The sequence below is a fragment of the Parasteatoda tepidariorum genome, chromosome 3 (genome assembly GCF_982258835.1).
Source record: "Parasteatoda tepidariorum strain Cologne lab strain chromosome 3, Ptep-v5.0, whole genome shotgun sequence".
Classification (NCBI taxonomy): Eukaryota; Metazoa; Arthropoda; class Arachnida; order Araneae; family Theridiidae; genus Parasteatoda; species Parasteatoda tepidariorum.
The window spans coordinates 91620609-91643876 of NC_141757.1; the positions used below are offsets into that span (position 1 = coordinate 91620609).

The 23268-nt window shown below is 26.6% G+C and overlaps 1 long non-coding RNA gene across 1 annotated transcript in view; it reads left to right on the forward strand.

Moving 5' to 3' along the window:
- LOC139426971 (uncharacterized) overlaps window positions 1-19461 on the forward strand; it is a 78294-nt gene extending 58833 nt beyond the window's left edge. Inside the window, exons 2-3 of the long non-coding RNA XR_011638120.2 lie at window positions 16901-17083; window positions 18328-19461. This is a non-coding gene — a long non-coding RNA (uncharacterized LOC139426971). The remainder of the gene's footprint in view (window positions 1-16900; window positions 17084-18327) is intronic.
- The last annotated feature ends 3807 nt before the right edge of the window (window positions 19462-23268 follow it).

The window sequence follows — 23268 nt, forward strand, 5'->3', positions numbered from 1 at the left end:
AGCACATATATATAAAAGGCAGATACACCGGAATTTGAATTTACGAATTTCATATAATCGAGATTCTAGTGTACAGTCAATTCTATAGCTTGATATATTTTGTATGGCCAACATAACGATAAAAATTTATGAACGTTCTTTAGTATAGTCGGTGACAATGAAATTTAAAAACATGAATATAAACAAGTATTTTACATTAACTCGATTCTTAAACGTGTTATTAAATAGCAATGGCGTTTTGAACCAACTAAAATGTCGAGAGCATAATTTTTGAAGAATGCTATCGTCATTTAAATGCAATAGATTAGAAAGCGAGCAGTTTATGAATTTAATTGCAGTTTAGAAACTGAGCATTATCTATAAAACATTGAACTTTATAATATCATAGTTTCCAATGAATGTCTATTTGTATTTCAAACCATCAAAATCAGATTGCTATTTTCCAGACAATTTCTAAATTCAATTGTAATTCAGTAAGTCACGACTCTGCAAATATTTAAATTTATGCACATTATTATGAAATACAATCATTTAATTCAAAATCATTTGGAGTAATATTCTCCTACTTAAACGAGTGAAAATTATCTATTTTTGGTATATCATATTTATCTGAAATTAAAAGTGAAATTCAAGGGTAATAAATTTAAATAATATAAACTACAGGGTTAAGTCCCTTTCCCGCTGAGGTCGCCATCTACAAAACTACATTTACAATTCATTTAAAATTGCTTGTTGATTCGGGTTCGCCTCAGTCGCTCATTTGGTACATATTATGCAACCTTCGATTTCTAAAAATTCATTTTATTTATATACACTCTTATAACGTTTTGATTTATTGACATTCCCGTACTACTTGAAAATTAAATTTGAAATAAATATTTCATATAATTTTACTAGACACACAATAAGAAATTTCATTACTCAATAATTTTAAATCCCTTATTCTCGATTTTAAAAATCAAGAAAATGGAAAATAAGAAAGAAAGTAACAAAGTTTTTATTGAATCAATGATCTGTGCAATTATAGCTAAACAAAGTTGCTAAAATGCAGAATTCACGAAGTAAATCTGAATTGCTTTCTTCATAAATCCAAATTTGTAGGAAACCTCAGTAAAGTCATAAAAGGAACATTATTGTAAAAAATTAGATTTATGTAACATACATGAAGCGAATTTTCATGATATAAGATTCTTATATACATAAAAACACTATATTAATTAAAGTTAAGTTGAAATTTTATACTATACTAAAAAAAATTAATAAATCCCTATGCAGTTAATCCTATGCTAGTGACAGAAAAATCTTTACTGTTTGTTCTTTGCGGTGTTCTCTAATTTTTATTAGAAATTAGTTTAAAAACTTTTTTAAAAAAGAAGAGTCTCAGCAATTTTTCTCAATTTGTCTGTTTGCATTTTAACAAGAAACAAAAAACTAAGAGGAAAAACAATCTGTAGCACCCGCTACCTTGTTGAAAATCTTTCTACGACACAGAAGATACATAAAATGAAACAGCAAACGTGTGTAACTTAAAAAGAATGAACAAAATTAATTTTTCATGGTTTTTTTGTGATTCGTTCTAGATAGCAACCTTACGTTTCTAGTAGCATTTTCACTGCGTGAGAAGTTTACATATTACTATTACACTCAGTTTCATTTGGTTTTTGTTATCTACTTAATTACAGAAATTTTTTTCCCTATAATATCAGTTTTTAAAAATTTCTCAGTTGTGATTTATTCAAACATTTTTATCTATGATTACATTATTTGTTCAATGTTGTGCATAATTAACATCCTTAATGAAAATTTTTCAAATCAATATAAATTAATTTAAGTGAGAAAAAAGAACCTTATGATGAATTGCTAACAAAGAAGGAAAAATTTAAAGCAGCAAATACTGTTTCGCTTCTACAGGGAAGGAACATGGAGATTTAACATACGATTTCTGGTGAAGAAACTGGTGAAACGATTATTGGAAATTTGAAGATTTTTCTGGAAATCAAACTAATTATGCCTTTAATCCATATTTAATCATCAGCGATTCACCAAATTTAGAAACAAAATAATTTTTCCTTGCTTACATATTAATTCGCAACCATTCACCTAGAAAAAAAGTATGGTCGAAACTACTAGAATATGGTTCAATTTGAAATGTTTCTAGCTGTATGGGAGCACCAAAAAAGCATGATAATTTAAACCGACGTGCTTTGGTTTTAATTTTGGTAAGATTATCAGTAAAATATTGCTAATTATATATATATATATATATATATATATATATATATATATATATATATATATATATATATATATATATATATATATATATATATATATATATATATATATATATATATATATATATATATATATATATATATATATATATATATATATATATATATATATATATATATATATATATATATATATATATATATATATATATATATATATATATATATATATATATATATATTATGCATGTATGTATATTTAGGCTGGAATTTTTTTCTTCGTGTAATGTGTATAGTTTTTTTTTAATTCAAGATGTGGTTACTAATTTCTAGGACTTGAACTAGTAACACATTAAACTACTATGCGAATTACAGAACTATTTAAAATATTTTGAAGTATACACTTTTAAAAGGCTCATTAATTTTATGTTTTCAATAACTTCGATATTTTTAAACTTTGCTCCTTTCACAAATTTTCTGAAAAAGTCTCTTACAGACTTTTCATTTTTAATTTCAGGAACAAAAAACTGCTAGAGATTTGTTAGAAAATAAATGAAGTATTCCTCTCCACACCCTCTAAAACAAAAAGCTACTAACTACACGCATTCCATTTTAAAATTATTTCCACAAGCATACAAATAATAATAAAATCTTCTTAAAAAGCTTTTCAGAGCATTTTGCAACAAAAAAGGGCTGTATTTATTTCTCTCAATTTTTATTAAAAATCACAATTTAACTCATCGCAGAATTCAGTATTCTTTTTCGAAAATGAGAAATTAGAAAATAAAAATAAAGTCTCTGTAATTCCAAATTGAAATTCTTATTATTTTTTTCGAAATTTTACTACAAAAACATCGGTTAAACGTTTACTTCTCCTCATAAAAAATTATTTATACGCAAGAAACTTAAAATTCTATGAAAGTGTAAAAAAAATACTAAGTAAATAAAAATAAATTTTAAACAAAGTGCTTTTCACTTCACTAATTTAAAAATTTCAATATTTTTTTTTAAAAAAAAGAACATTATTTAAGGATTTTTAAGTGCACATTTTTAAACACTCAACCAAAGCTTTTATAATAATAAAAAGTTTTCAAAAAACGATATTCGCTTTATTGAGAAAAACAAATTCCACTTTTAATAATGAACAAAAGATTGACCATAACTATTTTTTTCAAAAAATGCGCTTGCAATTAATAAAAATTTTTGTTTCATTGCGTTAATATTAAAAGAATATATACAAATAACATCGAATTTCTTAAAGCTTAATGTAACTATGAAAGTGCATTTCATTATATCATAAGAAAATCAAATTTTAAATTTCAAATTGTTCCCTATGTTATTTTTTATAATAATTTAATAAATATAACTTATGTAAACATGTAACAAACATTGAACTTTTGGTAAAGTTGTGCGAAATATAAATAATAAAAACTAATATTTACATGATACAATATATCGAATATATATATACATGAGCAATAACGAATTAAATAGTGATGTGCTTTATCAATAAATAAATATTTTTATTTCCTTCCCTCAATATTAAGAAACATATAACATAACATTCATTAAACCTTAATGTAGCTATGAAAAGACATTTCCTTTTTTTTAACAAAATTGAATTTTAAATTTTAGTGTGTCCTTTGATTTCATTTTACAATTTTCTAAATATAAAACAAACCTTGAACTTATAGTGTACGTGCGTGTAAAATATCTTTATAAATAAAAATGATTTAATATTTACAAGATACAATTATATTCACATTTGAAGTAAAATTGAAATAACGAATTAAATACTAAAATGCGTTTTCAATAAATAAGTATTTTAGTTTCCTTGCTTTAATATTAAGAAATATAGATAAATAAAATCGCATTGATCAAAACTTATTATAACTGATATTTCCTTATTCCTTAAAAAATTCAATTTTCAATTTCAAGTTGTTCTTTCACTTCATTTTATAATTTAATAAACATATAACAAATCTTGAACTTTTGGTGCTCTTACATGTGACTTATCTGTTTGTTAAATAATGATGATTTAATATTTAGAAGAAACATTATATTCTCATTTGAAATAATTAAGAAATAACGAATTCTGTTCTGTATGAATCTTACTCCGAACAATGAGGACAAATTATTCGAAAGGTATAAGGTTTTCACCTTGCCTAGTCATTCGCAGTTGAGTGTCGATATCTTCGGAGCTTTCGAAACAACCATCCATCAAAATTTGAGAACATGTCGGAATATAAATGAGACGGCCTAAATACAGACCTGTGTTAAGAGAACGGATTCATGCTTGACATAAGCTTTCGCAAACAGCTTTGAACTGTTATAATATTTATCTTCATTAAAAGCTCTATTAGAATTTAAAGTAGAATAATTTTTTATCCATAAAATAATAAATGTTAACCAAAACTGATAAATATATAGATGGATCAATACGTAATTTATAAATGGAAATGTGCATAATTATACATGCGATGCCTCAGTATTTGTGAGCCAAACTTAAAATGGAACTAGGGCATATAATAAGGATTGAGAATTGCATAGCAGTCCATAACTGGGAATTATAATCAAACACCGCTAAGGAAACTTCATTTTTATGGACTGGCTGTCCATGCCCATTTATACTGAAACCATTAGTTATCAAAATTATTCAAACTTTTATGGTACTTTTATGCTTTATAATAATTATTCAAATAGATGCAGAAATAGCTATTTTATTGATATTCAAGGATTTGGCATCCAGAATGCCGATTCCACCAAATTGTTTAGCAATTGGTATTTCTATGAAACAGATAATTTTGATCCTGTTCGTATGCAGTTTTCGAAAACTATGTTTATAAAACTCGAGATCAAAGTAAAAGTAAGAAGATTTATAAATAATATTCTAATGTGCACAGATGATCAGTGCATAATGAGGAGGTGCCTCAAATGGTTCACGAGGACATTTCCAGTCATGGTGATACCTCCATGGTGATCGTATGCAATTCTAAATGTAACCAAAATCCATTTCACGTTTGGCACATGATTGCAGGGATATCTTGTATATATTTTTAATAATGGCGTATAGCAAAATATATTCATAATTTTTAGGCATTCATCTCTTCCTTAGCTTTTTAATCTTTGTTTGAAAGTGCAGTTCAATACTATTAAAGCAAACTGCGATTGCAAACTTTAGTTACTTCATCACTGGCATTCGGAAATCCCCTTATACTGGTTAGTGACACAAGCTCAATTTTAAAATAACATTTAAAAAAATTAACAAAAAATACCAGTACATATAAATGCGATTTAAAAACAAAATCTACTCAACGGGGTGACTTTACTTTGTGAAGAAATGATGCACACAGATTTACCCATTCTCAAGTTTAAATAAATATTGCATTCAGGTATCATTTATAATAGCATAAGAAGGAAAATATTCAAATAATATCTCAGTATTCATTTTTTCGAAGAAAAAGTGATTTAACTGGACTATTTTTGTTAACATATGATCGACTAGTGATGCTAACACAATAATCAAAATAGATGGGGACAAAATTCAAATGCAGTAACGATGAAGAAAATTCAATTTCAGTTATTTAAATCAAATAAACATATATTCCATGACCTATTTACACTCGTAGTTTAAGAAAGTAGCTCTTAGAAACACAACAATTTCATATTATATTCACCAATTCAAAATTGTCTATCTTCTTGTAGAAATTGTGATTTCAAAAAACAAATCAAAAACAAACTATCAAATTATTCAAATGAAATTGGCTGTTTGCATAAGATACGATAAACTAATAAAAAAGAAAAAATACAACAAAATATACAACATTCACAGATTTTAATATTATATATATATATATATATATATATATATATATAGGGACTTTTCGATATAAATACTAACAGGCTAACAAATAAAAACTTAACAATACAAGACTTAACAATTGTTAAAGATATGGTCTAATCCATACATTTCTGAATAATAGCATTAACTCAATTGTAATAATACTATTAAAACAAAATTAGCAAGAAAAATATTTATTTGATGAGATAGACTAGCAAAAACAAATACTTAATTAATAATTTATTTAAACTCATAGTCCAACCAAACTCATAAAGAGAATTTTGAACTATAAAATAAAGAAGAACAACAGAAACATTATAAAATGAACATAACAAAGTGTATATCAAAATTCTTCAGTGACACAAAAAATAACCCTGGAAACAATTTAGATTGAATGCCAAAAAAGAATGAAATACAATTTTCAAGCTGGTAAATTTAAGTGACAATATTACTAAAGTCACGCATTCAATCACCATAAAAAAAACTCATGACGTCAGTGAATCTCTGTTTAAAAATCAAGTGGACGGTGAAAGCAGAAAACAAATCTCTCATGGCAAATGATTCCGAAAAAAAGGTTCAAGTCAGTAAAATTCAATCACGCTATCTAAGCCGATCATGTTTGGAAAATCCAACAAACTTTTGTCTCAGTTGCAGCTAAAATAAATAGGAAAAAAAAAAAAGAAAATTTCAAAGAATTCGCTGTTTGAAAGAAATGACCTGATATTTATTTAGGGCTGCTCTGCGTCTGTAGTATCGATTGTGGAAACATTATTTTATTCTACTCTTAAAAATATTACTAGGTTTAAAAATGATTTTTTTCGGATCGAAATAACAACATTTTTATGTAAAAGTTGTAAAGAATCTGTATGATGTTTTCATTGATAGAAGTATTCCTAATTTTGTATCATCGGTGTTATGTAGCTAATCATATTCAGATTTATAACTATCATCGTTCAATTCCTCAGTCTTGTATTTTTTAACTCTACTCAAAAGACAAGAGAGCTCTTTTTTCTTTTGAGTAGGTTAAAAATGTCATGGCTGAAGAATTAAACGGTGATCAGATATTGAGAAAATCTTGCCTGCCCGGCTGATGGAAGTAACTCGCATTTGCGTTGTATGGAAAGGAAAACTACGAAAATCTCCCATAGTTAGACTGGCCGTAAGTGAATTCTGATCTGTGATCAGTCAACTACTAGGGATATTTTACTTCAGCACTGTGGTTGCGAGGACCAGAAGCAGCATCCACGTTGGGAAGCCTAATTGAGAGGCAAATGTTTTATCCCTTATGACATACCGGTCTTAGAAGTATTACTCGTGTTTTTTTTAAACCAATTAAAAAATTTGTGTTAAGAATGTTGTTTATAGCCACTCTTGATAAACGAGGTGTTCCTTAAGAACTGTTCTTAAACCTATAATCTCTAAATCTTTGGCAAAAATAAAGTAAAAAATATACTTTCATTAGAAGTGGCAAATTAATACCACAGCAAGAGAAGAAAATACTATCGAAATCCAACGATAGAGAAAGGAAATAATGATATCCTCAAAATATGTATAACTGCTTGATTAAACAGCGAAAAGTTTACAGTTCATTCATAGAAACAACTCCATTTCTCATCCAGTAATCAAACAATTTTGTAATTTTTTTTCCATCCTTCCAAACTTATTTTCATTTTTTTTATAATGCCTATCACTTTTTGGTGACTTTTAAGATCACTATCGAGTTGAAAACTATGAATATTAGGTGTCGAAAATATTTATGTAAAATAAAAACAAAGATGCTCTAGTGCTTTTGTTCTTGTAACATTCTTAAGAACAAAGTTATTAGTCTGAGAATTGCATTCATCTTCTGCCTGCTCTACTAACTCCATCCATTTTTCATGGAAGTTGAAAAAACTACTACAGAAGCTGCATGTTTCAAGTATATGTCCCTATGAAAAAAAGTGGTGAATTTTTTAAAATGTAGGTCTATTTTAGAGAAAAAATTATAATTGGGTTCATGCAAAAATAAATAAGACAGAGTATGTAAATTTCAATGTATTAAAATCACTATTTTTGTATTAAATATCAACATTTTATTTAAAAATTTAATATTTGTATCAAACAGCTTGAAATGTCTACTCAATTTCATATCATCCCCACACTACGTAAATTTGTTGTTAATTTCATTAAGTAGCTACTCTTGAAGAAACACTGCCATTCGAAGCTGGGTCACCACTTTAGCTAAGGAAGCAAAAGCCCATCTCAACAGAATATATGAGTACTTCTCAAGCATTCAATAATTATTTTTTTATGTGAATGACGATTTGAAACGAGAAATTCAGTGCCACGTAAGCATGTTTTTTTCTGTTCGGTCTAACGTTCTGAAATTTTAACAGTGGAGGAAAAAAAACGTCACCCACTATCTTAAAAATTATTCTTGAGAAAAGTTTTAAAATGGCATTGTCTCATGGTTCAGAACTCGCCTTTCATATAAATCGAACTACAAAGATTAATCTGTTTTTTTTTTTTTTTATATATTTTAATGATAACATCAGTGATGTTTGCTAGCTTATAGTTCCATTAATAAAAATGAGACTTTTGCAACTTGTTTAATTTCCAAATTACTTTTTATTCGTTATGTCAGATAAACTCAATAATTAACGTGAACGTGGTGTCTTAAACGATCTACGTCATACAATCAGTATTTCTGAAGATCTATGAAACAACGTGTTCATTTTATTTATATTTATGCTTTAAAAAGTGACTCAATAAAACAAAATAATTTGAAATTAAATATTTTTGAAAAAAGTAAAAAGTTATGCACTGAAAACTAAAAATAATGGATAAATAGTACTATTTAGTTTCGAAGAAGTGTATCATGCTATTATTGACGCCAGTGATGCTCGAATAATTGCGGTAATAAGTACTACTTAAAATTTAACACTAGATTGCCTAAGGAAGTCATCTTGACTGCTTTTAATTTCAATTAGAAAAGCAATGATGTATACAATGAGACAATTTCTTAGAATTTTGTACAACATATAATTTTTTTACTGTTAATAATTACTAATAACTTGTTATATAACTGTAAATAATATAAAAAATTTAAAAAAATTTATTTTAATCAAATCTCTTTGCACATTATTCTTTTATAATCCAGTCATTTTGACTGCTGTTGGGCAATATTGATATATACTAAGTTTCAGTGTTTCTAGTGTTAAAAAAAATAATAAGGTAAGCACTAAAAAGCAAAATTAATGGAGAAATAGTACAAGTAATTAAGAAGAAACGTAAAAATCTAAATACCATACTTGACACCAAAGCTGCTTAATTAATTTTAGTGATAAGTTGTATATGAAGTAAAAGAAATTATCTATGTACTAACAAGTAAAGTGTATGGAGAAATTGTTCTAGTTCGTTCTGGGAAGACGTAAAAAATCCTCATGCTATAATTGAGGCCAGTGATGCTTTAATAGTTCTGTAATAGTTACTAGTCTAAATTTTAAAAAAATTATAAACTATTCACTAAAACGCGAAATCAAATAAAAAATTGTTCTACTTCGTTTAAGAGAAACATAAAAAATCACCATTCTGCTGTTAACACGAATGCTTAACTAGTTTCGGTAGCAGATACTACTAATATTACGCTAACTGGAGGATTTTTAATAGATCCAAGCATACTAATATAGGGGCAGTGCATTATTATATTAGTTTATATTAGTACCTGTTCAATGCTGCAGAGGTTTAATATATTGTGGAAAGAGGTTTCTTACGGTCCCTCGTAAAGGGATACGTAACCTGAGAAAATCGCTTGATTGCTTTGAGTTAAGGGGTTGGCATCAAGCAACAGAAATCTTGCCAAATGAATACAGTTAATCTTTATTTTGATGGGATGGACTACTGAAAACGTGTTTTGCTTAATATAACTATTTAAAGCCTTCGGGAAGGACAAAATATGATATGAAAAGAAAATTGAGCTTTTGTGTCGGTATATGAGTTTGTTTTTGTAAATAATTTCTTAGTAATGTTCATTAAAGTTTTATTGTTTTATTGTATATATATATATATATATATATATATATATATATATATATATATATATATATATATATATATATATATATATATATATATATATATACATATATATATATATATGGGTGATTCTCACGAAGCATGACAATTCGGACCAAAAAATTTCTTCAAATTTAAAGTCTTCAGAAAAATCTAAAATGTTTTTTGTATACTTCTTTAGCTCCATTTATTAATGTCTTATAGACAGCAGTGTAGTTTATTGATATTTGCTCAAGAAAAAAAATAAAATAGAAATTCACCAAATCTTGAATCTCAGGAAAATGGCATATTACCTTAGAAGCTTAAAAAACAGTCATTTTAAGTTAATAGTAAGTAACTCAACTTAAGCCTTTATGTTAGATGAACCATAAATAGCTTAAATTAATTCTTTTTATCCACTGTGGAAAGAAACAAAAAAATTTCGTTGCGGATATGTGCAGAATAAAATTGTGTATAATAATCAATCATTAAATAAATAAATAACTTTGATCACATCCAAGCATATTACAATCATACATAAACTTGGTATTAGGTTAATATTTGCTTCCCCCCTTTAACAGTATTAGCAGTTAAAAAGAATTTCTGGTAACATTTCAATGTGATGGCATTCTTAAGCCAGGAAAATGACAGCCAGGATAATGACAAATTCGCCATATTATAGCATATAACTTTACTTTAATTAAATATTTGGGGCGAAGACGTTTATATTCTGCAGAAAACAACAGAATTTCTTAAAATAACTCAGATAAATCTATGCAGTTTTTGTTATTAATGATTTCAAGAAGCCAGGAAAATGACAGCATAAAAACCTACTCACCTTGAAAAATTTTTTGAAATAGATTTTGAGCCAGAAAATTGGTTCTTTATTCATGAAATAAGACATGTTCAGATAGGAGGGTATCTAATGAATCTATTAAGATAAGATATTGATTCCTGGAGCTATCTATTTTGGTTATAAATCACTAAATAAAAGTAGCCAGGAAAATGACAGATTTTCATGGAACAAACAAATTATTGACTGAAAAAATTATATTAAACGAAATTTTAATAAACAATACCCTCTGCGTATATTCTAGAGTTGCTTACGTAGGATAAGATAAAAAGAATTTGATTTTGAAAAATGTATGGGAAGTTTTGAAGCTAGTTATTATGGGAAATACTGCTGGGGACATGCCAGGAAAATGACATTTTGATATTCAATTAATTTTTTTAAGAATACAAAACAGTCAGTGCTAGTGCAAAGTCATTTTAAAATGCTAACAGCAATGCTATTTACCAATTTTTTTTAAAAAAATGTTCTTTTAGTACTATAGTATTAGATCTTGGAGCAAGGGACAGTGAATGTCATGTTTCGTGAGAATCATCCATATATATATATATATATATATATATATATATATATATATATATATATATATATATGGAGCACATTAGGACCCATAATCCTCATAGAACAATCCCTGACGTCTGTAAGCCACCTTGAAAATAGTTGCAGACCAGGTTCACTCATTCATGGCAACAGTTTTTCCTGCGGGGGATGGTGTCTATCAACAGGATAATGCACCATGTCATAAGGGTCGAATCATCGAGGAACATTCCAGTGACTTTCAAGTCATGTCTTGGCCCCCAAATTCACCTGACCTTAATTCAATAGAGCATTTGTGATCCTACTTGGAAATCCAATTTCGTGCTGCCACGCTACCCCCTCGCAATGTCAGAGAATAGCAGGACCAGTTGGTGAGCACTTGGTACCAGATACCTCAGACTACCTATCAACACCTTGTGGAATCAATGCCACGGAGGGTGCTAGCAGTTTTGAGGGATAAAGGTGGTCCTACATGTTATTAGCAGGGTGGTCATAATGTAATGGCTCTTCGGTGCGTGTATATATATATATATATATATATATATATATATATATATATATATATATATATATATATATATATATATATATATATATATATATATATATATATATATATATATATATATATATATATATATATATATATATATATATATATATATATATATATATATATATATATATTGTCTTAACCACCCTCTAGTGTAATTTATGAAAAGAGGAAATTTGGAGGGAAATGCAAGCTTGCTTGAGACGTATTTTTTTCTCTTAATCTAAAAGTTTATTATCTTATGTCGAATAACATATTTAAATATGAGCATATCTACATAGAAGCTCTCAAGGACAAAACAAAATAGTTTTTTTTTCCAAATGATTGTGAAGATTCTGTTTATTCTTTCAAAATAAAGCTCTTAAATTGAAAAAAATATATTTTCACATTTTGACTGTTCCCAATATTTACGGAAAATCATTTCTAATCGAATGCTTTATAGAATGAAGAAAACTACTGCTTGAAAAGTAGCATTTGATTTCTAAAAGGCGAATTCTGAAGCGAATTTTCAGTGAAACATTTTAAATATGATTTCGATGTTTGCGTATAACTTATCGAAACAAATCAAAACCCAGGACGTAATATTCCCCTTTACATTTTCAACACAAAAGACGCCTTATTTTTTGTATTTAAATAAAAATCGATATCATACTTTAATGAAATAAGTCAATATGCACATTTGACCTTTAAGCACTCTATTCTGTTTTTACCCTAGATACATAGTAAAAATGATTGTAAAATTGTTTTAAGTTACGATCAAAAATCATTTTACTATTTTAAAACAAATTTGAGTTGTTTGCAATTTTCTGTAAAAAAAAAAGATTTCATTTAAATTCAGTAATCTCAATCACTTTATAAAAATAGTTTATTTTTTCATGTAACAGCAAATCTTTTTTTTTATTTCTCTATTCTGCTAATAAATTGATAATGCCATTTTACATAATATGCTTTAAATGCATATTTGATTTATAGTTTTTCTAATATAACGTCTTTTAATAAATATTAGAGCAGTGAAAATGTTACAAAAATACTTTTATAAGTTCAAATTAAAATAATCTATTCAATTACATTACCAAAACATTAAGTAATTACATATATTCTAATTATTATTACATTAGTGTTTTCCCTAAAAATAAAATGAAATAATAAATGAGATCTGGTTATTTTTCTCCTTTTTTAATTTTTCATGCTTTTCTCTTTATGGCAGATAAGAAATTTTTTATGCCACCAATAAAAAGCATTTCAACAATCTGCTTATTGTAACTACAAAACTCCACTAACATTTATTAAATTTATGACATCATGAATAAAAATTAATCATAATAAACGGCATCATATAAGTTACACGACTTGCTAAACTGCTTGAAAATTCATAACGTTCTTAATCTTACACAGAGAAAAAAATTCTGTTAATATTACGTACTGTATAGTAATGAAATTTTAAAAAATGAAAAAAACTCAGAAAATTGCAATATTTGAACTATTCATTTGGTAATTTTTCAGTTCAGATGGTAACTGTCTACCAGAAATAAAATTATAGTTCTTATTATCCCACATCGAAACTGAAAAATGAATTTTACTGAAGAAATGGTTCTATGCCATGCTCCGAGATATCATGATAAAAGTACGATGTATTATTACAAATTATAAAAGCATATTTTAGTGTTAATTTTACAAAACTCGTTACGAAAGCGCTTCGGTGAAGCTTTTTGGTATTCCCATTGAGTGAGAAACGCGGTAAATTTTACCATATTCTGGTAGTTTTGACTATGCTTTTTTTCTCAGTGTATTTTTGGTCAGGATGTGCTATTGTCGAGGTAACAGGTTTCAACGTATAAGAAGGTAGAAGAACGTATAGAAAGTTAATTGAACATAAACAACAATCAATACTTAAAATATAGATATAAAAAATGAATCTCTTTCGATTAACATTTTAATGTTTGCGTGTTATTAAATTTATATATCATCTTGGATTGTAAAATTGCAACTGAAAATTGATAACTAAATGACTTCATAGCTAAAATTTATTATAAGTTGATAATTATTGCATCGACATGATAAAGAAACAAAATTATTCATTTATAGAATAGAATATATTCATTTCAAACTAAACTTTTTATAACAGCTGATTTCGAAGAAAGCAAATAAAATACAGTTAAATATTTTTTAAACAATTAAGCTAAGAATGTAATTTCATCTTAATTTGAATCTTTAATTTAATCTTTAAATCTTTAATCTTATAATTCAAATCTTTAATAGCCTTTCAAGATTTTTTTGAACAATAGAACAGCGGACAATTGATAGAATTTTGAAACAGATGTAATTAAAGAAACTCAAGGCAATTTGCTTCAAACGGATTTCTTTTATATGTAAATCATTAAAGAGATTTCTTTCTTTGGTTGAAACGAAGAGACTTGCAGTTATTCTTGCATAAATTTTTCTATCTTTAGAAACTTCTGCATGTATATACCTACTTTTGAATTGTTTGATAAAATGGAAGGAACTCATTTTTTCACTATTTATAATGTGTTTTTCATATACCAAGAGAGTTAATTTTCTTACAAATTACCATCAATTTTGCAACACCTCAATTATTAACCAAAATTAGCTTTCTCTTTCATTCCTTATTCCCTTCTAATTTACACTTTCAGGTTTTTTATTTTCATTAGTCTTACTTTTTCTTTCAATTTCTTTTTAAAATACGTTTTCTTCTTAACACTTTTAATACTAGTATATTAAAATATTAAAATAAACCTTCCTTTTCAGGTATAGTTATTAATGCAAGCATTAATAGCTACTTAGTATAATTCTTGAAGCTTATTTAAAGCTTTGAATTATTTGATATACATGAAAATTAACACAGATTGGTTTCAATAGGCATAATTTTGTTTGAGATACAATTATAAATATACGAGTACATTACTTTGAATTGTCTCCTTATAAGGAATTTTACTTTCCTTATTTTTTCTGGTCTCTTAAGAGACGTACAATAAATATTTTTTTAAGAAACATTTTAATATTGAACAGGTTTTTTCCCTGATTAATCAACCAAAAATAAAAAATAAAAAAAAAGTTGTATTATTTCAGAATATTAGATAGATACTTTTATCGATTCTTGAAATTTAATTAAAAATATTACTTACTTGAAAATTAATATTTGAGAATTAACAGAGGTAAGTTTTAATAGACATATATTTGTTTGAGATACAATTATAAATATACGAGTTCAATACTTTGAAATATTTCTTTTTAAAGAATTTTGAAATTCTTATTTTTCTGAGCTCTCTTAAACTGACAGTAAATATTATTAACAACGAACACATTTAAAACAAAAACATTTTAATATAGAACATGCTTTTTTCCTGATTTATCCACCATAGGTAAAGAAAACTGGATTGTTTAAAACTGAACTGAAAACTGCAAAACTGTTTGTGTTATGAATGTTGAAATATTGCATCTTAGATTTAAACTATTATCTATTTTCGAAGCGTACTTAAAACTTTGAAATATTTGATATACGTGCGAATTAACTGAGGTAGGTTTTAATAGGCATATTTTTGTTTCAGATACAATTATAAATATATTTATACTGTATACGATCAATTATACTGTGTACAATTACCAGTACTTTATACTGTATACGAGTACATTTTTGAAAGGTTTATTTTAAAGAATTTCAAAATTCTAATGCTCTATGTATCTTAAAATAACTGATAATAAATATTATAAAAGTCTTTTAATATGTAACAGGCTTTTCACCTGACTCTAAAAAATGAACCTGGATTTATAGTATTATTTTAGAATTTTAGATTAAAACTGTTAAACTAAAGCAATATTTCAACAAAATAAATACCAGACAATCGATAAATTCTTTTATACAGATGTAATTAAAAAAAACTCTAGGCAATTTTATCAAAAGAACTTCTTTATAATTCATTAAAAGGGTTTCTTTTTCTGTTTGAAGTCAAAAGAATTGCAGTTGTTCATGCATAAATTTTTCTATCTTTAGCAACTTCTGTATGTATCTTTTTCTTTGATAAAATGGAATGAACACATAATTGCACTATTTAAAGTGTGTTTCTCTTATCACCAAGACAGTTAATTTTCTTACATACCACCATCACTTTTATCAACGCTTCAATTATTCTCCAAAATTAGCTCTCTCTCTTATTCTTTTTTTCTTTGCTAAATTACACTTTCAAGCTTTTGCTTTGCATTCACATTTCCTTTTTTTTCGCTCAAATTCTCTTTGAGATATGTTTTTTTTAACATTTTCATCTTAGTTATTATCTGGCGATCTGAAAAAAATGGCAAGGAATGCCTTGGTAAAAAATTTGTACTGAGTAACTTATAATGAAAATCAAGTTTTTTTTTATATTTCAGTAACTAGTGAAAGCATTAGTAACTACTTTGTAGTCTTAAAGCTTAATTAAAACTTTGAAATATTTGATATACTTGAAAATGAATAGATATATGCTCTAATGAGCGTACTTTTCTTTGAGACACAATATATAGTGTTACATTTATTTGTGATATGTCTTAATGCTTTTAAAATACTTATTTTTCCCTTGGCATAAACGAAATGACAATATAATATTTTTTTGAAAAAAACTTATGGCAAGGGCCTATGTATCATATTCTTAAAAGCGCAAAATATTAAGGATATAAATTATTATTTTTTTTAGAAATGTTCTATTTTTATGTTAAATTTTGTATTTTGTAAGTAGTATTTGAAGCACTTTTTGCATTTATTTTTATTTAATTATTATTAGAAAAATATGACAAGGTAATTTCTTACAGTGAACTTGACTATGTGATCAAATAAAAAAAATAATTCGATTTATTAAATTTAGACGTTTGGCATGATTGGGGCGAAATCGAGACCAAAAGGGAAGCGGAAAAAGAGATGGCTGGCTAATACCACCAAAGATCTAACCTGATCAAATCAAAGATCCAGCTCGAAAATCAAAATTAGGAAATTATGGCACAAATTTAAATGGTAGACTCATGCTTACAGCGGACTGTATTGCTGTAAAGTAAGTAAATTTCTTCTGAAAATTTTATGGATTTCTCGTTATTAGTTTTTTCTAGTCCACTTATAATGGCTGAAATTATTTGTATGCATATTTTATTACTTTCGAAGCTATTTGATGTATAAAAATTAAATAGATATCGCTGTTTTAGATATATTTTGACATACATTTAAAAAAAATGTGGATTCAAAGTTAGAAGTATGAAGTTATGTTTTAATTTTTAAAGGCATAATTAAAGTAGTAAAGTAAATGTATATTACAGATAGAATTAAAATACATTTTCAGGAATATTTTTAAAAAAATTATGTAAATAGAAGTATATATTTGATTATGCACAAGACAAATGAACGAAAATTTAAGAAAAAATTTACCAGAGTTTAAGGAATCCGATTAGCTTCGACAACTTTTTTTTAAAAAGTATTAATATAAAATTTTGAAAAATATCGATCATTTGTTTTACTATGCTTAAAAACTCATTAAACTAGCAAGCAAATCATTACTATTTAAATTTTAAATGACCATTTTTAGATAAAAATAAAGCATATTTTTGCATATGCGCTAATCACCTAAAACAAAATATCCTTTGAGGATTTTATTCAGATAGCTATCAACTATGTTTTATACTATTATCTTAAAAGCAAGTGCATATACTACTGAGTTAAGGATCAATATAGTTAAAAAAGCAAATTTTAAAAAATTTCCTTTTTTTTCTTTTCATAAATACATGTATGAAAAATTTAAATTCTGTTTGCTCTCTTAGCCTGTAGTTCAAAACATGTGTGCGATAATCATAAGCACTCAGAAAAAATTGTAGAGAATTATTTTTAAAAACAACATGAGATATCATGTTGAAGGTGGCTTAAAATGTGAAAAAAAAATCTGATTTTGAGATAAACGCATTTAAAGTCTTAAAATCAAGAGTCTATCCACTATTATCACCTTGCTCAAAAACTATTATAACTTTTAAAATAATTGGAGTACAAACAAAAAGTATTTTTAGAAAACTGAGAGTACAGGAATCATAAATTAATAATAAACTCAATTTCGAAAATTTTGATCAACATCATGTTTTTGCACTAGTCAAATATCTTAAGTACCATATAAAATATTCTAATATCTTTAAATTCATATGTTTTTATTTCCCAGATAAAAAATATTATTAACACGCAAAATTATAATACATAGTTTAATTTTTTTCCTCTATCCTTACTTATTTTCTAAACTCCGGTTTTTTTCCCTATCTTTAGAAGTTATTGCAAAAAAAAGAAGAGAAAAATCAGATTGCATCAGCTGGAAATGACATAAAACCTATTATCTATTTCAGGAACTACCATTTTATATTCTGAAAAAAAGTTCCTAACATTCACACCTCTCTCTCACAAAGGGAACTGCATGACAATAGACATTGTATTCTTATCACATATCCTATCATCTGCTTATTGTAAATTTAAATTGCATAGTAAATATACGCTTGTAAATCTTTTTTAAGGATATACTTACGCTCAAAGTGGACATTTTCATAGCTGTTCTTATTTTCCATTGATTTGAATACGGCTCCAAAAGTTCTATTGAAATATTATTTATAGATATTTGAATAAAGAATTGAGAAAAAGAAGATAAACGCGTTGATTTTTAGTCATATTAAATGGGCTATTTAAAATACCTCGAGCAAAAGCACCCATGATTTAAGAGTATTTTAATAAAGTCATCAATTTCAGAAAGAGTTTTTGAAAACTGAACTTCAGTCTAGAAATGATAATTTAAAAGTTGGATATAAATAAAAACGTTCTTTTAGTGAAGATTTTTATTTATATTACTTTATTTTATTCCGAAGCATTGTAGAGTCACTCTATAACTAATTATAGATTGCAGATTAACAATATCATCTGTTCCTATTTTCCATTGATTTGAATACGGCTCCAAAAGCTCTATTGAAATATTATTTATAGATATTTGAATAAGAAATTGAGAAAAAGAAGATAAATGCGTTGATTTTAATCATATTAAATGGACTATTTAAAATACCTGGAGAAAAGGCACCCATGATTTAAGAGTATTTTAATAAAGTCATCAATTTCAGAAAGAGTTTTTGAAAACTGAACTTTAGTCAAGAAATGATAATTTAAAAGTCGAATATAAATAAAAACGTTCTTTTAGTGAAGATTTTGATTTATATTACTTTAATTTAATCTGAAGCATTGTAGAGTCACTCTACAATATCATGAACAATATCATGATGGAAATAATGAGAGAAAAAAAAACATTCTAAATAGTTCTCATTTTAAATTCAATGGGCCTCTAAAGTAAAAATTTTGCATTATTGAAAACATAACCACGTTTTTGTCAACGAATCTTTCGCTTGCTCCATAGCACTTTTTAAACTATAGATAAAAATGAAAGATGATATCTTGGTATATCTATTAAAATCGTTGAAACTACGATAGTTATGTATCAAATGTATCATCTTGCCACTCAGAAATGGGAACGTTATTAAATCGATATAGAGATATGTCTAAGATGACGTCACTTCATTTACCTGTCCACTGGAAATCCGTCAATGATCAATGAGTTACAGATAACAACCAATAGGAATGCTTTTCTATAGGAATGGGAATACAAATCACCCAATATGAATGATGCAAACGACAATTAATTGATTCATTCCACTTGAGTAATATAGTTAGCTTTTGACTTGGACATCTCTGTAAATCTCTGTATAGCATAAAAACGGATAAAACATAGTTTTCCATTTTTGTTTATGTATTTTTATTAGCCGTAAAGTTATATGGTAGGATCCAGTAACCCAGTTTTCCCACATTAATTTCTATGTATTTTTGATTGTCACCAGGATAATATTAAGAAAATCTTTAATGATAAAGTTATCCTTTACTTATAAAATATTTTTGTATCTCTAATTTAAAGTTTTCAACTATAGTGTTTATTTTTCTTATTCTAGTCTGTTATTATTAGGTTTTTAATTTTAATTGTTTATTAAATAAATAGTTTAATAATAATAATAAATAAATAGTTAAGAATTCTTTATTTATTTCGTTATTATAACGTAATTCTCTATGTTATATTATTACACTACATTTTAAGATAAACTAATTTAAATTGATGACTAAATTTTGTTAACTGTTTTACAACTATTATTTTTCCGTATTATTGTAAATTAAATTAAAGAGATAAGAAATTCGTTAAATGTTTAAGTTAAATAAAGAGTTAATGTAGAGTTAAATAAAGAGTTAAATAAGGAGTTATATATAGTTAATACAACCAAAATATACCGATATTTATGCTTAATAATTTTTCCGTTCACATGGTAGCGAAATTCTGGTTTTCAAGATTATAGTTTTTATTACCAAAAATTTAGAAAAAAAACAAAACTTAATTGTAAATTTTACCGAATAAATGATCAGGATAAAATTACCCAAATTTTATCAAATTTACCAAATTTTATCACATATCGTAAGACCATACTTCATAATTTATTTTACCAAAATCATTACCAAAGCTATTCGGTAAAATTTACCGTTCCCAAAGAGTCAGAAGTACGGTAAATTTAACAATATTCTGGTAGTTTTGACCAAACCTTTTTCTTAGTTTACGCATTATTGGTTAATTTTTTTAATTCTATTTATTTTTATTTTATTCATTTGTTATATTTTTTTATTTACTTTTTTCCTTTTTATGTGCTTTAAATTGAATAAAATAAAATAAAAAAATTTTAAATAATGGCGGAGTTCTTAATTTTTTGACCAATTTTTTCATGCGCCTGGCTGAACGAAAAGTACCCTTTATTGCTTTTTATATGTGACTTCAACTGAGAATAGTATTGCTTCTACACATAGTTTCCCCTTTACTTTTCGTAGTGCTATTTTATTAAAATGCATTCACTCATTATTTTTTTCTCATACTTCAATAAGGAATATTTTAATCAAGGGCAAATAATATTTGCTCTATGTGTTTATTTCTTCTCAAATTTCTATTGGTGTTATTTTAATGATATGCGAATAATCAGCTTAAGGCATGATAAATATTTTTGATCAATAATAACTGGCTTTAAATTAAATGAATTAGTCCCCCAATACTCAAAGGAACTTTGTCTTAGATGAAGCAGATAGCTTAAATGTTCATAACAAGGAAAACGTAATTAATCTGAATCCATCGTTGTAATTTTGAATCTGAGCATCTAATTCCGATAGTACTCATTCCAGGCAACAGTTATTTAGTACAAAGCTTAATAATGAAGCTACACTCTACGAAGCTAAAACTGAACAACCGTTAAGGAAATTAATTACGCCTCTCTGCTCTATATAAATTATAATATCAATTATGCATTAAATTTATTCAGAACATATCGGTAGTTAGTATATCAACTTAATGCTCATCGCTATAACTAAGTACAGTGTTCATTTGGAGTTTAGTCACCAAATTCAAAAGAGCAATATAAATTTAAGTTATTGGTCATAAAATTATTTGATATCGTTTTATGTATTTGTATCTCGCTGTACTGGTGTTTCTCTATGTTTCTAGCACTATACTTATGCGTAAAACGTTTGGTTTAATGTTGAAAAATAATAAAACTTAAAATAAAGAAATAATTACATTTTTTGGTCAAAATGAAAACACAACAGGATAAACTTGTTTTGTTTCATTATTTAAAAAACACATGCAAACATTGGGAATTTTTGGGGAGTTTTCTTGAGACGAAAAACAATCGACTTTTTTATTTCATTTCTTTAAAAAAACAATAAAGACAATGGACTTTTTGGTTTTCCATAAAATGGAGCACCCAAAACAACGGATTTTTTAGGGTTCTCTTTTTAAACGAAAAGTGTATGGCATGCAATACAGGAAGACGAGAGATGAAATATTTTCGGTGATGACAGATAACTAATAAGATTCTCCTTTTGTTTTTCGTTTTAGGCCTAATCAAAATAAACAATATTATCTTGTTTTAGACAATTTTAAAAACCTAGATTTTTACTTTGTTTCAATATATTTCTTATTATTTGTTTTTGTATCTGTCTGAGTTTATTTAAGTGAGAAAGGGGTTAAAATTTCGATTGGTGAAAAACTCCCTAAGTAGCCGAAAATAGGTTAAATTTTGATTGAAAATAAATTGTTCATGGCTATTACATAGCACAAAATTTTGCTTGCTTCCGTCAAAAATTGTTTGAAATCCTTTTTGTCACACAGTGCAGTGCTCCAGTTAGAATTTGTGCACACTATAGCTAGTCGAAAGGGAGTCAGAATATTGGAATCATAATAAATTTGCTGCGATCATATTAAATCTATTTAATATAAACGATCAGAATATTTATTGGAGAAAAAATCTATTTGACCATAAATTCTACTAGTAACTGTCAAGCATCGATTATAACTTTAAATGACACTTAGTTCCCCTAATTTCACTGAGAAAAATGTATGGTCAAATCTATCAGAATATGGTAAAATTTTCCGAGTTTCTGGCTCAATGGGAACACCAAAAAGCACGGTAAATTTTTCCGAAGTGCCTTTGTAATGACTCTTTGGGAAAATTAACAAAAAAATATGGTTTTATAAATATGTTGTTAGGTTGTAAATGAGGTAATGTTTGGTAATTTTACCGAAACTTTTAGTAATTTTAACATGAAGTGTAGGTGATTTTAACAGTAATAGCGAAATTTGAGATAACTCAAAACGATCAGGTTGATAATCTCTATTTTGTTTCGCACAAACTTGTTAACTTTTTTTTTGGTCAGTTCGCTGTAATCGTTTCTGTGTTAATTATACGCTGAAATCTACCGAATTTTACAATCTAAAAAATACTTGTTTTTAAATAAATATACAAATATCTGTATAAGGCTGAACTAAATAAATAGTTTGATTGTCGTTCATCATGCTATCCATCATCGTAAAATGGAAGCATGAAGGTAGCAGGCTCGAATCAACCACAATCCTGGATGCAACTAACAATTTTTTATTTATTTATTTAAAGTTATTTATTTATTGTTAAATGAACTTGAAAACTCCTTGAAAGGATTATTTTTAAGCCCTTGATAAATCGAAAAGCAGATAGCTCAATATAAAGAAGAACACTATAGAAATTCATCCAGGGATACGACGGGGATTAAACCCATTATCTCCACACTTCAACAGATGCACCTTTGTAATGTCCTTTCCTAAATTGGACTATCTGTTAT